Below are 12,608 nucleotides of genomic sequence, written 5' to 3' on the forward strand. Positions count from 1 at the left end.
GCCTCCTGGTTTGGTGCTGGCTAATTTTGAAAGGGCGTCAGCTCGGGCATTTTGCTCACGAGGTATGTGGTGGATCCTATATTCCCCGAGTTATCCGAGCTGTTCTTTGGTTTTATCCAAATATTTTTTCATGGTCGGATCTTTGGCTTGGTAGCTTCCTGTTATTTGTGAGGTGATGACTTGTGAGTCACTGTAGATGTTGAGTTTCCGAGCTCCAACCTCCCTAGCCAACTTTAGACCAGCTAATAGTGCTTCGTATTCTGCCTGGTTGTTTGAGGCCGGGAATCCGAATTTAAGGGAGAGCTCAAGTTGAGTTCCTTGGTTACTTTCAATTATCACACCCGCACCGCTTCCTGTTTTATTCGAGGATCCGTCTACGTATATGTTCCATTCTATGGGGATTTCTGGGATGTCTGTAAATTCTGCGATGAAGTCGGCCAGGTGTTGCGATTTGATTGCTGTACGCGCCTCGTATTGGAGGTCGAATTCGGACAACTCGATTGCCCATTGTAGGATTCTTCCTGCTAGATCTATTTTCTGCAATATCCCTTTTATGGGTTGGTTGGTTCGAACTTTAATGGTATGCGCTTGGAAATATGGGGGAAGCCACCGGGATGTGAGGATCAAAGCGTAGGCAAACTTTTCTATTTTCTGGTAGTTCAGCTCGGATACCTGTAGTGCTTTGCTAATGAAGTAGACGGGTTTTTGCCCATGTTCGTCTTCTCTGACTAGTGCTGAGGCTATTGCTCGGCTCCCTACTGCGAGATATAATATGAGCGGCTCTCCTTCTCGTGGCCGAGATAGGATAGGTGGCCGTCCTAAGAACTCCTTGAAGTCTAGGAAGGCTTGCTCACATTCTGTCGTCCATTCGAACTTTTTTCCCTTTCTTAAAGTAGCATAGAAGGGAAGAGATCTTATCGCAGCTCCTGCTAAGAATCGGGATAGAGCGGCCAACCTCCCGTTGAGTTGTTGTACTTCTTTGATACAGGTTGGACTCTTCATGTTGAGTATGGCTCGACACTTGTCTGGATTTGCTTCAATCCCCCTTTGTGTGAGCATGAAGTCCAAGAATTTGCCGGCTTCTACTGCGAAGGTGCATTTTGCGGGATTGAGCCGCATGTTGTGTTTCCTGATGGTGTAAAACACTTGAGTCAGGTCGGATAACAATGTATTTTCGCTTTGTGTTTTTATCAACATATCATCTACATAAACTTCCATGATTTTTCCGATGTGATCTGAGAAAACTTTATTCATTAGCCTTTGATAAGTAGCTCATGCGTTCTTGAGACCAAAAGGCATCACGATGTAACAGTAGTTTGCTTTCGGTGTTAGGAACGAGGTTTTTTCTTGATCTGGTGGATACATGGGGATTTGGTTGTACCCTGAATATGCGTCCATGAATGAGAGATACTTATATCCTGATGAAGCATCCACTAGAGCGTCGATGCTTGGGAGTGGGTAGGGGTATTTTGGGCAGGCTTTGTTGAGGTCGGTGTAGTCGGTGCACATTCGCCACTTCCCATTTGACTTTTTCACCAAGACGACGTTTGCTTGCCATAGTGGATATTTGACTTCCCTTATGAACACGGCCTCAAGTAGCGCTTGTACTTGTTCTTCTACAGCCTGAGCTCGTTCTAGTCCAAGTTTTCTTCATCTTTGTTGTACCGGCCGGGATCCCGGATAGACTGCCAATTTGTGGCTCATTTGTTCGGGATCAATACCTGGCATGTCGGCAGCTTTCCATGCGAAGAGATCAACATTATCTCGTAGGAACCGTATTAGTGATTCCTTTATGTCTCCTTTCAGGATCGTGCCAATATTAGTTGTTTTATCCGAGGTGTCTCCGATCTGGATTCTTTCTACTTCTCCTTCGGGTTGTGGTCGGAATTCTTCTCGCCTCTGAACTCCACCGAGCTCGATTGTGTGGAACTCTCCTCCTTCACCTCGGAGGTTTAGGCTTTCGTTATAACAGCGACGTGCCATTTTTTGATCTGCCTTTATCGTAGCTATCCCTTCCGCAGTTGGGAATTTCATACATAGATGTGGGGTTGAAACTATTGCACCGAGTTGATTTAACGTTGTCCGACCTATTAAGGCATTGTAGGCTGAGCTTACGTCGACCACGATGTAATCTATCTTGAGTGTTCTGGATTGGTTCCCCTTTCCGAAGGTTGTATGCAGCGATACGTATCCCAGCGGTTGAACTGGGGCATCTCCTAGTCCGAACAGGCTGTTCGGGTACGCTCTTAGCTCTTTTTCGTCTAGACCGAGTTTGTCAAAGGCAGTTTTGAATAAGATGTTGGCAGAGCTTCCCTGGTCAATTAATGTACGGTGAAGGTTGGCGTTTGCCAGTATGATAGTAATGACCATGGGGTCGTCGTGTCCCGACATGATTCCGGATGCGTCTTCCTTGGTAAACGTGATTGCTGGGATGTCTGGGGCTTCTTTTTTTCCTTCGACGTGGTATACTTCATTGAGGTGTCACTTTCGGGATGATTTGGAAATTCCTCCTCCGGCAAATCCGCCGTGTATTACGTGAACGTGTCTTTCCAGTGTGCGAAGTGATCGTTCGGATCGTCCAACATCCTCATCCATTCTTCTTTTTCTTGGTTCGTCATCCCGATTAGCCAAAAACCGATCTAGTTTTCCTTCTCTTACTAGTTTTTCTATGACGTTTTTCAAGTCGAAGCATTCATTGGTGGAATGCCCTCGAAGTCGGTGATACTCACAGTATTCATTCCGATTTTCTCCTCCTCTTTTGCCTTTAAGTGGCCGAGCTGGAGGGATTTTCTCCGTATGGCAAACTTCTTTGTAAACATCTACCAAGGATACCCTAAGAGGAGTATAGTTATGATATCTTTTTATTTTCTCTCCGGAGCGATCTTCCTTTTTCTTGGATTCTTTATCTCGGTAGGCAGAGCCGATCCTTGAGGTTTCGCCAAGTCGAGAGTTTTCCTCCATGTTGATGTACTTTTGTGCCCGTTCTTGTACTTCGTCTAAGGATGTAGGGTATCTCTTTGATATAGATTGGCTAAATGGTCCTTCTCGTAGGCCATTTATAAGGCCCATAATGGCAGCCTCTGTTGGTAGACTTTGTATGTCCATGCATGTTTTGTTGAATCTTTCCATGTAGTTGCGAAGGCTCTCCCGATCTCCTTGCTTGATCCCTGACAAACCCCATTTTGAAGGTTTGTCTTGTGCTGATTTCAGGGGTTTTATCAATGATTCCACACACTTTCTATAGGAAAAATACAAGAGTTTGCATTCCTTTCCTAGTTTTGCCTCATGAATGAAAACATGCTTATTTTGCACTAAAATAGATACATTTCTAATCTTCTCTTGATGCCATTCGATGCCGTGACTTGTGTGTTAAGTGGTTTCAGGATATAGAGTAGGAATGGACCGGAAGAGAGAAGGAAGACGGGTGCAAAGGAAAGAAGCATGAGAATTGAGCCTTGGAAATTCCCGCATGGGCGCGTGCGCGCACCTGGCGCGTCCGCGCGGATAGAGCAACGTGAAACCGAGACTAAGAGCCAAGCCACGAGCCGGCTTGAGTAGCGGTTAAGCCAGGACCTTCATGGACGCGCACGCGTACATCACGCCTCCGCGCACTTTACAAGACGCCTCGACGACGCGTGCGCGTACCTTGCGCGTGTGCGCCGATTCGCGAATATGATTTTTTTAGAAGTCACGTGACTTAGGCGTGGAAGTAGTTAAGAATCCCACTTTTGGGGATATGCCTTGGCGGGAAGAGCTTAAGAAGACCAAAGGAGCAAGGGTTAAGGACACTTGGTTTATTTTTCTAGAATTAGATATTTTTGGAGGAGAGTTAGTTACATTTTTGGGAGAAGAAGAGGGAGATTCCAAGCTTTTCACTAAGGTTCATCTTCATCCAATTTCTGAATTTTCAATGACTTTTTGGTGAGATCCATTACAATTCTCACTCCACTTTCTTCATGTCATAGATTTTCCTCTCCACTTCCAAGTAGTAGTTGTAATTGATCAATTCTCATAGATCTAGAATTCAACTTTGTAATTTTGGTTTTCATCCATACTTTGAGGATTTGATTTCCATTGTTACTCTTTGAGACTTGTTGTTAGATCCTTGTGTTGCAATACTTTCAATTCTACTTTCTTCTCATTTTACTATGACTTTCTTGTTTTGCTCATCACATGTTTGATAAAATGTCAACACTAGCTATGGAGTAGAATTTTTACACTTGGCATAGGGTTTGGTCATTGGAAGACGTTGAATAGTTATATCAATAGTTGATTTGGAATTAGGGATTGCTAGTTGGCTTAGAGTGCACTAAAGCTAGATTCCCATGAGGTGGAGCTAGGACTTGTGACTCAAGTTGATTGTTGTCATTTGATTTTCCTCTATACTTAGGGGATAACTAAATGAAGCAAAGCCTAATTGTTGTCAACATTGAATGGACTATAAGGATAGAATTTCTAATGCCAACCCTAAGCCAAATCTTTTGATAATTGATTGTTTGTTTCTCATTACTTTGCTAAAACCTCCAAGAAATTCCAACAAGGCTTATTAAATCAATAAGATGCACAATTTGGCAATTCCAAGGGAGAACGACTCGGGAGACTAGTACTCTCGGATATAGATTGTAGATTTGTTTGATGATGGATTTCGCATCGGTTTAGACTATACTACGATTGATCACTCGATAAATTCTATACCGGCAAAAATTCATTCGTCAATCCCTAGTAGGCTAGGTGCGTGTTTGGCTTTGTCCTTTTGTATGGAGAATCGGGCCAGGAACTTCTTGGCCAGATCGTCGAAACTCGAGATAAATTTTGGAGGTAGGTTGTCAAACCATTTAATGGCTGTCTTGGTGAGAGTTGTTGGAAAGGCTTTGCAGCGGACTGCATCTGAGGCATCTGTGAGGTACATTCTACTTCTGAAGTTGCTGAGATGATGGTTGGGGTCCGAGGTGCCGTCATATAGAGTCATATCCGGAAGCTTGAAATCTTTTGGAATTTTGGTTTTCATAATTTCTCTGGTGAATGGATCTTGATCTTTCTAAGAGCTATCCTCTCTGGATGGTCGAGTAGCTTTAGTTTTGAGATCAGCTTCGAGTTTTATAAGCTTATCTTCTAATTCTCGGCGTCGCCTTATTTCCCGGCGTAGATCTTCTTCTTTTTCACGTCGATGTTGGGCTTCTTTCTCAAGTTGCTCCAATCGATTTTGAAGTGCTTCTATTACTCTTGGATTTGATGAATTTTTGTCTTCGTTGGTTTCTGGAGTATCTTTGAGTATCATGTCCGCGATTTTATGTGGCGTTCTGTCTTCCAAACCTGAATCGTGGTCGTTGTCATGGTCATCCGCCATGTTAATGGGATGACTTCCAGGTTCCCCGGCAACGGCGCCAATGTTCTGAGGGTTACCTGAAACTGTAGGTCGATCTCGGATGAGATCTTCTGTGTTGGTCGGAGCCGATGTGTCCAGTAGGTGTATGGAAGCCGGAGCTGATGTGTCCGACTTGTTTGACTTGATAGTGGTACTGATCCTTCATCCCCGGAGGGTGGGGGGTACCTGGGTGCTCCAGTGTATTTATAAGGGTAAGATGTGGCCTCCTGTGGATAAGATAAGTTAGTTATCTTATCTTTATCTTTATCTTATCTTTAAGTGAGGTCATCTTTAAGGGAACCGCCTTTATCTCTATGGGCTTAGGCTGCCCTTGGATTTGGGGCGCGTTCCTCTATTTGGGCCCTTCGTTTGGGTTTTCCTGTGATTTGGCCGAGCTCTTTGAGGAGAGGTCGGGTTGTCCTGACCTGAAGAGGTCGGTCGCTTTGTCTGTCGAACATCCCGGGTCGGACAGCTCGACCCAGGGTATGAACAGTGCCCCTGCTTGAGCTCGGTCTTTCTGTTGAGGTCGAATTTTTTGACTTCGGTCCTTTCATGATGAAGCCGAACTCAAGCATTTTGTCGATTTCTTCTTTTTGTAAAATCTTTTGAATGTAGAACGTTTTCCTCTAAAGGCGCGCACTTTTATATCAGCGCTTTGCTTTGGGAACGTGAAAGAGTTTAGTACCTTTATTAATTGGTATTAATTGCCCCGTTTTCTCCTGGCTTTTATTTTGAATCTCTCAATCAAAAAACGGTTTCTCTTCTTTCTCTGTAACTCCTCCCTTTACTTTCTCAATTTCTGTTTCTTGCCCAGAGTTTGTAGTTTCTTTTTTGTGACGTCTGTTCTGCTACTGCGTTTTTCGGAAGAGGGCTGATTGCACATTTTCTTCTTCTGTCTTTGCATTCTTCCACTTCGAGGGGGTGGCTTTGTGGCTTATGCTCTTCAGCTTTCTTCGAGGTTTCCTTCTATTCTCCAGGTTAGTCCCATTTCGTGTTTCCTCATTTATTTTTGATTTTGTGATGGAGTTTTCCTTTTGATCTTCCTTTTGGAGAAAGTTTGGATCTTTCTGTTTTTATCGTGCTTGACTTGTTGCATGCTATGGTTTTTTCTCTTTTTCGGTGCGAATCTTTTTGTTTTGGTTGAATCTTTTTCTTTTGCATGTTGCCGCTGTTTCTGTTTGTGCCTTGGATGATGATTTTTGCTTGATTTCGAAAAGCTTGTGCCTTTGCTTTTTTTCCTTTAGTCTTTTTGGTGTTCTGATGAACTGTAGCAGTAGTGTTGGTAAACTATAGGAGCAATGCTTTTCCTGATAAACTGTAGAAGGGTGGATTTTCTACGTTTTTTGCTTCCTTTGCTTTCTTTTCTGGACTTTATTCTGATGAGTGCCGAGATGTAGATAGTAGAAATGAATTTCAGGACCCTTCTTGTTTACTGCCTCCAAGGGATGTTCCAAGACTTCTTCTCTTGAATCTTGGGGTTTTTCCCTTTTTGGTTAATCCGTCCATTTGAGATGTTTTGACCCATGTCCGAGATGTTTTTAAGTAATCCACTCTTCTTTTCTTTTTGTAGGATTTAGTTGGCCTCATGTCTTCCCGAAATAACGTTGTAGAGATGCCTTCCCAGGTTCCTACGGGTATGGCCGATTGGGTGGACTCCATGGTTCTCCTGTGTGTCTCGCTGGCTGATTCTGAGTTTTGTGCTCAGCTTAGGCAGTTTCATAGTGTCTGTAGCAATTCTGGTGATGAGAAGAACTATGAACTTGTCCCTCCTTCTTCTGACAAGAGAGTCTGTTTTTCAACTCGGGTTTTTGATGGTCGCCCCTTCTTTTATGTTTATGACTTTTTCTTTGGTCCGCTGGGTATTACTCTTCCTTTTACTCAATTTGAAACCGACTTGTTATGGTCTTGTAATATTGCCCCCTCTCAACTTCACCCTAATTCCTGGGGTTTTATAAAGATTTTTCAATTGTTGTGCAATGGTTATGGTATCCCTGCTTCCCAATCTCTCTTTTTCTATCTGTTTGGTTTGGCTAAGCCCGGAGTGGTAAAAAAGAAGGCATCTTGGGTCTCCTTTCGCTCTACCCAAGAAAAGAAGGTCTTTTCCATGTTTGACGAGTCATTCCGTGATTTTAAAAACTACTTTTTCAAGGTCCGAGCTGTTGAAGGAGCTCGGCCCTTTTTTCTGGACGAAAATGATGAGCCTGCCTTTCACCTGAAATGGCAAAAAGATGTGAGGGTCTTCAGGTACTCTTGGGACATGTTGGATGAGGCTGAGCGGGCCTTTGTGACTGTTTTGGAAGAGCGCTGGGGTCAGCCTCCCCATCTTGATACAAAGAAATTTCTAACCAATCCTTCTCTTCTTCAAACTGAACTGGGTATCTTTGTGTTTTCTTTGCTATCTGTTTATGTTTACTTGTAGTTGTATTTCCGACTTGTTCAATTTGTAGCTTGACTTTTGTTTTATTTTGCAGAGGCAATGAAGGATAACGAATCCATGAAGGCTTTTAAGAGGGCGCAGAAGGCGACTGCTGCCAGGAATATTGCCGCCAAGGCGGCTGGGGAGGAGTCCTCCCAAGTGCGCGAGAAGCCCTCAGTGCCGAGTTCCCCCATAGTGAAGAAAGCGATTCCGACACCTCGGGTCTGCTTGGTGGATCCTCATCCTGCTTCTGCCGTTCCATCTGCTACCCCTCCAAGTAAAAAGCAAAAGACGGTTGAGCCCTTCGACCTTAATGCCCCTGACTTCAATGCCATCGAGTTCATAGATCAACAAATTGGGCCCTATGGTACCCTTTCGATGGACGATGTGTCCATCCTCCATTATTTGGAATTTATGGCCCGGAATCACGTGCAGATGGCGTTTATGGCGGCCGCTATACACCGGACTGCTCAAAGTCTCCCTCTTCATGCCACCAAGGCATTTATGGAGGAGGCAAAGCAAGAGTTTGACCGGATGAAGGGGCTGAAGGAGGAGCTCGAATTAAAGGTGACCAAGTTAGAGAAGGATCTAGAGAATGAGAAGGCGAGTTCCCTTTCATTGGCGGCTTCTTTGAGGTTGGCCGAGGACACAGCTCTGACGCATAAAGATAGTTATGTTACAACTTATCGGGAGGTGATGCGTCTGAGGGAGGAGTTGGACAGTGCTCGGGAGGATTATTCTGAGCTCCAAGGTCATCTTGTCGGCAGCGTGACTGCTGCTTACGAGAACTTGAAGGAGCAAGTTCGGGTCATTGCTCCCGAGGCCGATCTCACCCTTTTCAGTTTAGATAATGTTGTCAGAGATGGCAAGATTGTCCCTGATGATGAGGGTGATGATGACGCTGATCCTCCTCCTGTGTCCTCTGCCAAAGTGTCAACTACCTCTGCTCCTCCAGTTGCACCTGATTCGGATTGCCAAGTTCTGAACCGGGAGGATGGAACTGTAGATGCCGTGCCTATTCAGACTCGTCCTCATTCTCCTTGTCCTGATGATGCTCCTGATGTTTGCTAATCTTTTTCTGGATTCTCATGTTAGTTGGCCCGGCTTGTGGGCTCTTAAAACTTTTTATTTATTTGCTGACGTTTTCTGGTTGTTTTTTCTAGCAACCTTTTGAAAAACAAAAGTAGCTCGTTATCCTTTTTTGATGGCCTCCGAGGCTTTTAAAACTTTGTAGATCATATCAAGGTTTTTGATATTTTCTTCTGTTTTCTGAGAATGTTGGTCTTTGCAATTTGACCTTTTTGGATTGCCTCGTGCTTATCGTTTGTAGCTTGGATCCTCTGTATTTGTGTGGATCCGACTTGTTTTCTCGTTTTTGTAGGTATTTTTGATGTTTTTCCAACTGATATCTTTGTGTTGATTCCCTTTATTTCTGTAATCCTCTTTCCTGGACCTTCGTTAGGTCTCTTTCAGGGATTACTTTTGTTCATAGGAGTCCGACTTCATTTAGGTCGGTCTCTTCTGAGTTATATCTGTAATCCTCTTTCTCGGATCTTTATCAGATCTCTTTCAGGGGTTACTTGTATATCTTTTCAGTAGCAGGAGCCCGACTTCGTTATGTCGGTCTCCTTTAAGTTATAGCGTAATCCTCTTTCTTGGATCTTTATCAGATCTCTTTCAGGGATTACTTGTGTAACTTTTCAGTAGCAGGAGTCCGACTTCGTTATGTCGGTCTCCTTTAAGTTATAGCATAATCCTCTTTCTTGGATCTTTGTCAGATCTCTTTCAGGGACTACTTGTATAACTTTTTTAGTGATAGGAGTCCGACTTGGTTATGTCGGTCTCCTTTAAGTTATTTCTGTAATCATCTTTTTTGGACCTTTGTCAGGTCTCTTCCAGGGATTATTTTGATAACTTTTTAATGGTAGGAGTCTGACTTGGTTATGTCGGTCTCCTTTAAGTTATTTTTCGTAGTCCTCTTTCTTGGATCTTTGTCAGATCTCTTTTAGGGACTACTTGTATAACTTTTTAGTTTTGGGCTGACTTTGTTATGTCAGGCCCTTCTAAGTTAAAGTAATCCTCTTTAATAGGGTTGGCCAGACCTCTTTCCAGGGTTTACTTATAACTTGGGTTGACTTGATCTGACTTCTGAACGTCGGCCAGTCTTTAAGTTATTATATTAGCTATCCGTAAGACCTCGTCAGGTTCTTTTTTTGGATTGCTTTCGATAACTTCTTACATTATTCTGTGTTCATCTTTGCCGATTTGTAGAAAATGGTTGGCGTCTTTAGATCGTCCTTTGGGTGAATCGCGTTTTCACCTTTATCGGATGATTGTCTTTATCGTGGTCGCGCAGTGAATTTGTTTTTCACTTTCTGCCGGCCTGTTGCTTTATAATCGGAAGATGAATACTTCAGATTAATGCGTCTTGGAATCTTGTAGAATATCTAAATAAACTTTATTCAAAGAAAAAAATGCAAATATATACATGTGGGAATTTCCTTGTTCCTTTAAGTCGGGTATGATCTAGGTCTCGACATGGTGCCTCATTAAAAAACCTTTTCAGAAAAAAGAGCGCATCCATTTAGTGAGATCTTTTACCTTTTCTAACTATAGTACCTTCTTAGGTTGCTGGCGTGCCATGATCGAGGAAGCTCTCGTCCATCAAGCTCGGACAGTCTGTAGTAGCCCTTCCCCAGTACTTCAATGACTCGGTAGGGTCTTTTCCAGTTTGCTGCCAGTTTTTCTTCTCCAGGTCGAGTTGTTCCAATGTCATTTCTGATTAGGATGAGATCATTCTCTGCAAAACTTCTCGGCACTACCTTTTGATTATATCTGGAAGCCATTCGTCGCTTTAGAGCTTCTTCCCTGATCCGAGCTCTTTCTTGGATTTCGGGTAGTAAGTTGAGCTCTTCTCTCTGAAGTTGGGAGTTTGCTCGTTCATTGTAGTGGACTACTCGGGGAGATCCTTCTTCGATTTCTATTGGAATCATTGCCTCCGCTCCGTATGTTAGTCAGAATGGTGATTCGTTTGTAGTAGAATGGGGGGTTGTTCGATACGCCCATAGGACTTGTGGAAGTTCCTCGGCCCAGGCTCCCTTTGCTTCTTGTAGCCTCCGCTTTAGTCCGGCCAATATGACTTTGTTGGCCGCTTCGGCTTGTCCATTGGCTTGGGGATGTTCGACGGAGGTGAACTGGTGTTTTATGTTCAAGTCGGCCACCAATTTTCTGAAGTCTGCCTCTGTAAATTGGGTACCATTGTCCGTGGTGATGGAGTATGGTACCCCGAACCTCGTAATAATGTTCCTATATAGGAATTTTCGACTTCTTTGAGCGGTGGCGTTGGCTAGGGGTTCTGCCTCGATCCATTTTGTGAAATAGTCTACTCCTACTATGAGGAATTTTACTTGTCCCGATCCCTGTGGGAAGGGTCTGAGAAGGTCGAGTCCCCATTTCGCAAATGGCCAGGGTGAGGTCACGCTGATGAGCTTTTCTGGTGGGGCAATGTGAAAGTTGGCATGCTTCTGGCATGGTGGACATGTCCTTACAAATTCTGTAGCCTCCTTTTGTAGAGTTGGCCAATAGAATCCCGCCCGGAGTATCTTTTTGGTGAGAGCTTGTGCTCCGAGATGATTACCACAAATGCCGCTGTGTACTTCCTCCAAGACTTCCTTTGTATTGGAAGTTGGTACGCATTTTTGTAAAGGTGTTGATATCCCTCTTTTGTACAGCGTGTTGTTTATGATAGTGTAGTACTGTGCCTCCCTTTTCAGCCTCTTTGCCTCCTTTTCATCTGTAGGGAGTTCTTCTGTTTTGAGGTAGTTTATTATGGGGGTCATCCATCCTTGATCCCGACCTATTATGGCTAGGATTCTTTCTTCTTCCGCTATTGACGGGTTCTGTAATACCTCCTGGATGAGGCTTCTGTTGTTGCCTCCTGGTTTGGTGCTGGCTAATTTTGAAAGGGCGTCAGCTCGGGCATTTTGCTCACGAGGTATGTGGTGGATCCTATATTCCCCGAGTTGTCCGAGTTGTTCTTTGGTTTTATCCAAATATTTTTTCATGGTCGGATCTTTGGCTTGGTAGCTTCCTGTTATTTGTGAGGTGATAACTTGTGAGTCACTGTAGATGTTGAGTTTTCGAGCTCCAACCTCCCTAGCCAGCTTCAGACCAGCTAATAGTGCTTCGTATTCTGCCTAGTTGTTTGAGGCCGGAAATCCGAATTTAAGGGAGAGCTTAAGTTGAGTTCCTCGGTTGCTTTCAATTATCACACCCGCACCACTTCCTGTTTTATTCGAGGATCCGTCTACGTATATGTTCCATTCTATGGGGATTTCCGGGATGTCTGTAAATTCTGCGATGAAGTCGGCCAGGTGTTGCGATTTGATTGCTGTACGCGCCTCGTATTGGAGGTCGAATTCGGACAACTCGATTGCCCATTGTAGGATTCTTCCTGCTAGATCTATTTTCTGCAATATCCCTTTTATGGGTTGGTTGGTTTGAACTTTAATGGTATGCGCTTGGAAATATGGGCGAAGCCGCCGGGATGTGAAGATCAGAGCGTAGGCAAACTTTTCTATTTTCTGGTAGTTCAGCTCGGATCCCTGTAGTGCTTTGCTAATGAAGTAGACGGGTTTTTGCCCATGTTCGTCTTCTCTGACTAGTGCTGAGGCTATTGTTCGGCTCCCTACTGCGAGATATAATATGAGCGGCTCTCCTTCTCGTGGCCGAGATAAGATAGGTGGCCGTCCTAAGAACTCCTTGAAGTCTAGGAAGGCTTGCTCACATTCTGTCGTCCATTCGAACTTTTTTCCCTTTCTTAAAGTA

Source organism: Arachis stenosperma, chromosome 1 (genome assembly GCF_014773155.1).
Source record: "Arachis stenosperma cultivar V10309 chromosome 1, arast.V10309.gnm1.PFL2, whole genome shotgun sequence".
NCBI lineage: Eukaryota > Viridiplantae > Streptophyta > Magnoliopsida > Fabales > Fabaceae > Arachis > Arachis stenosperma.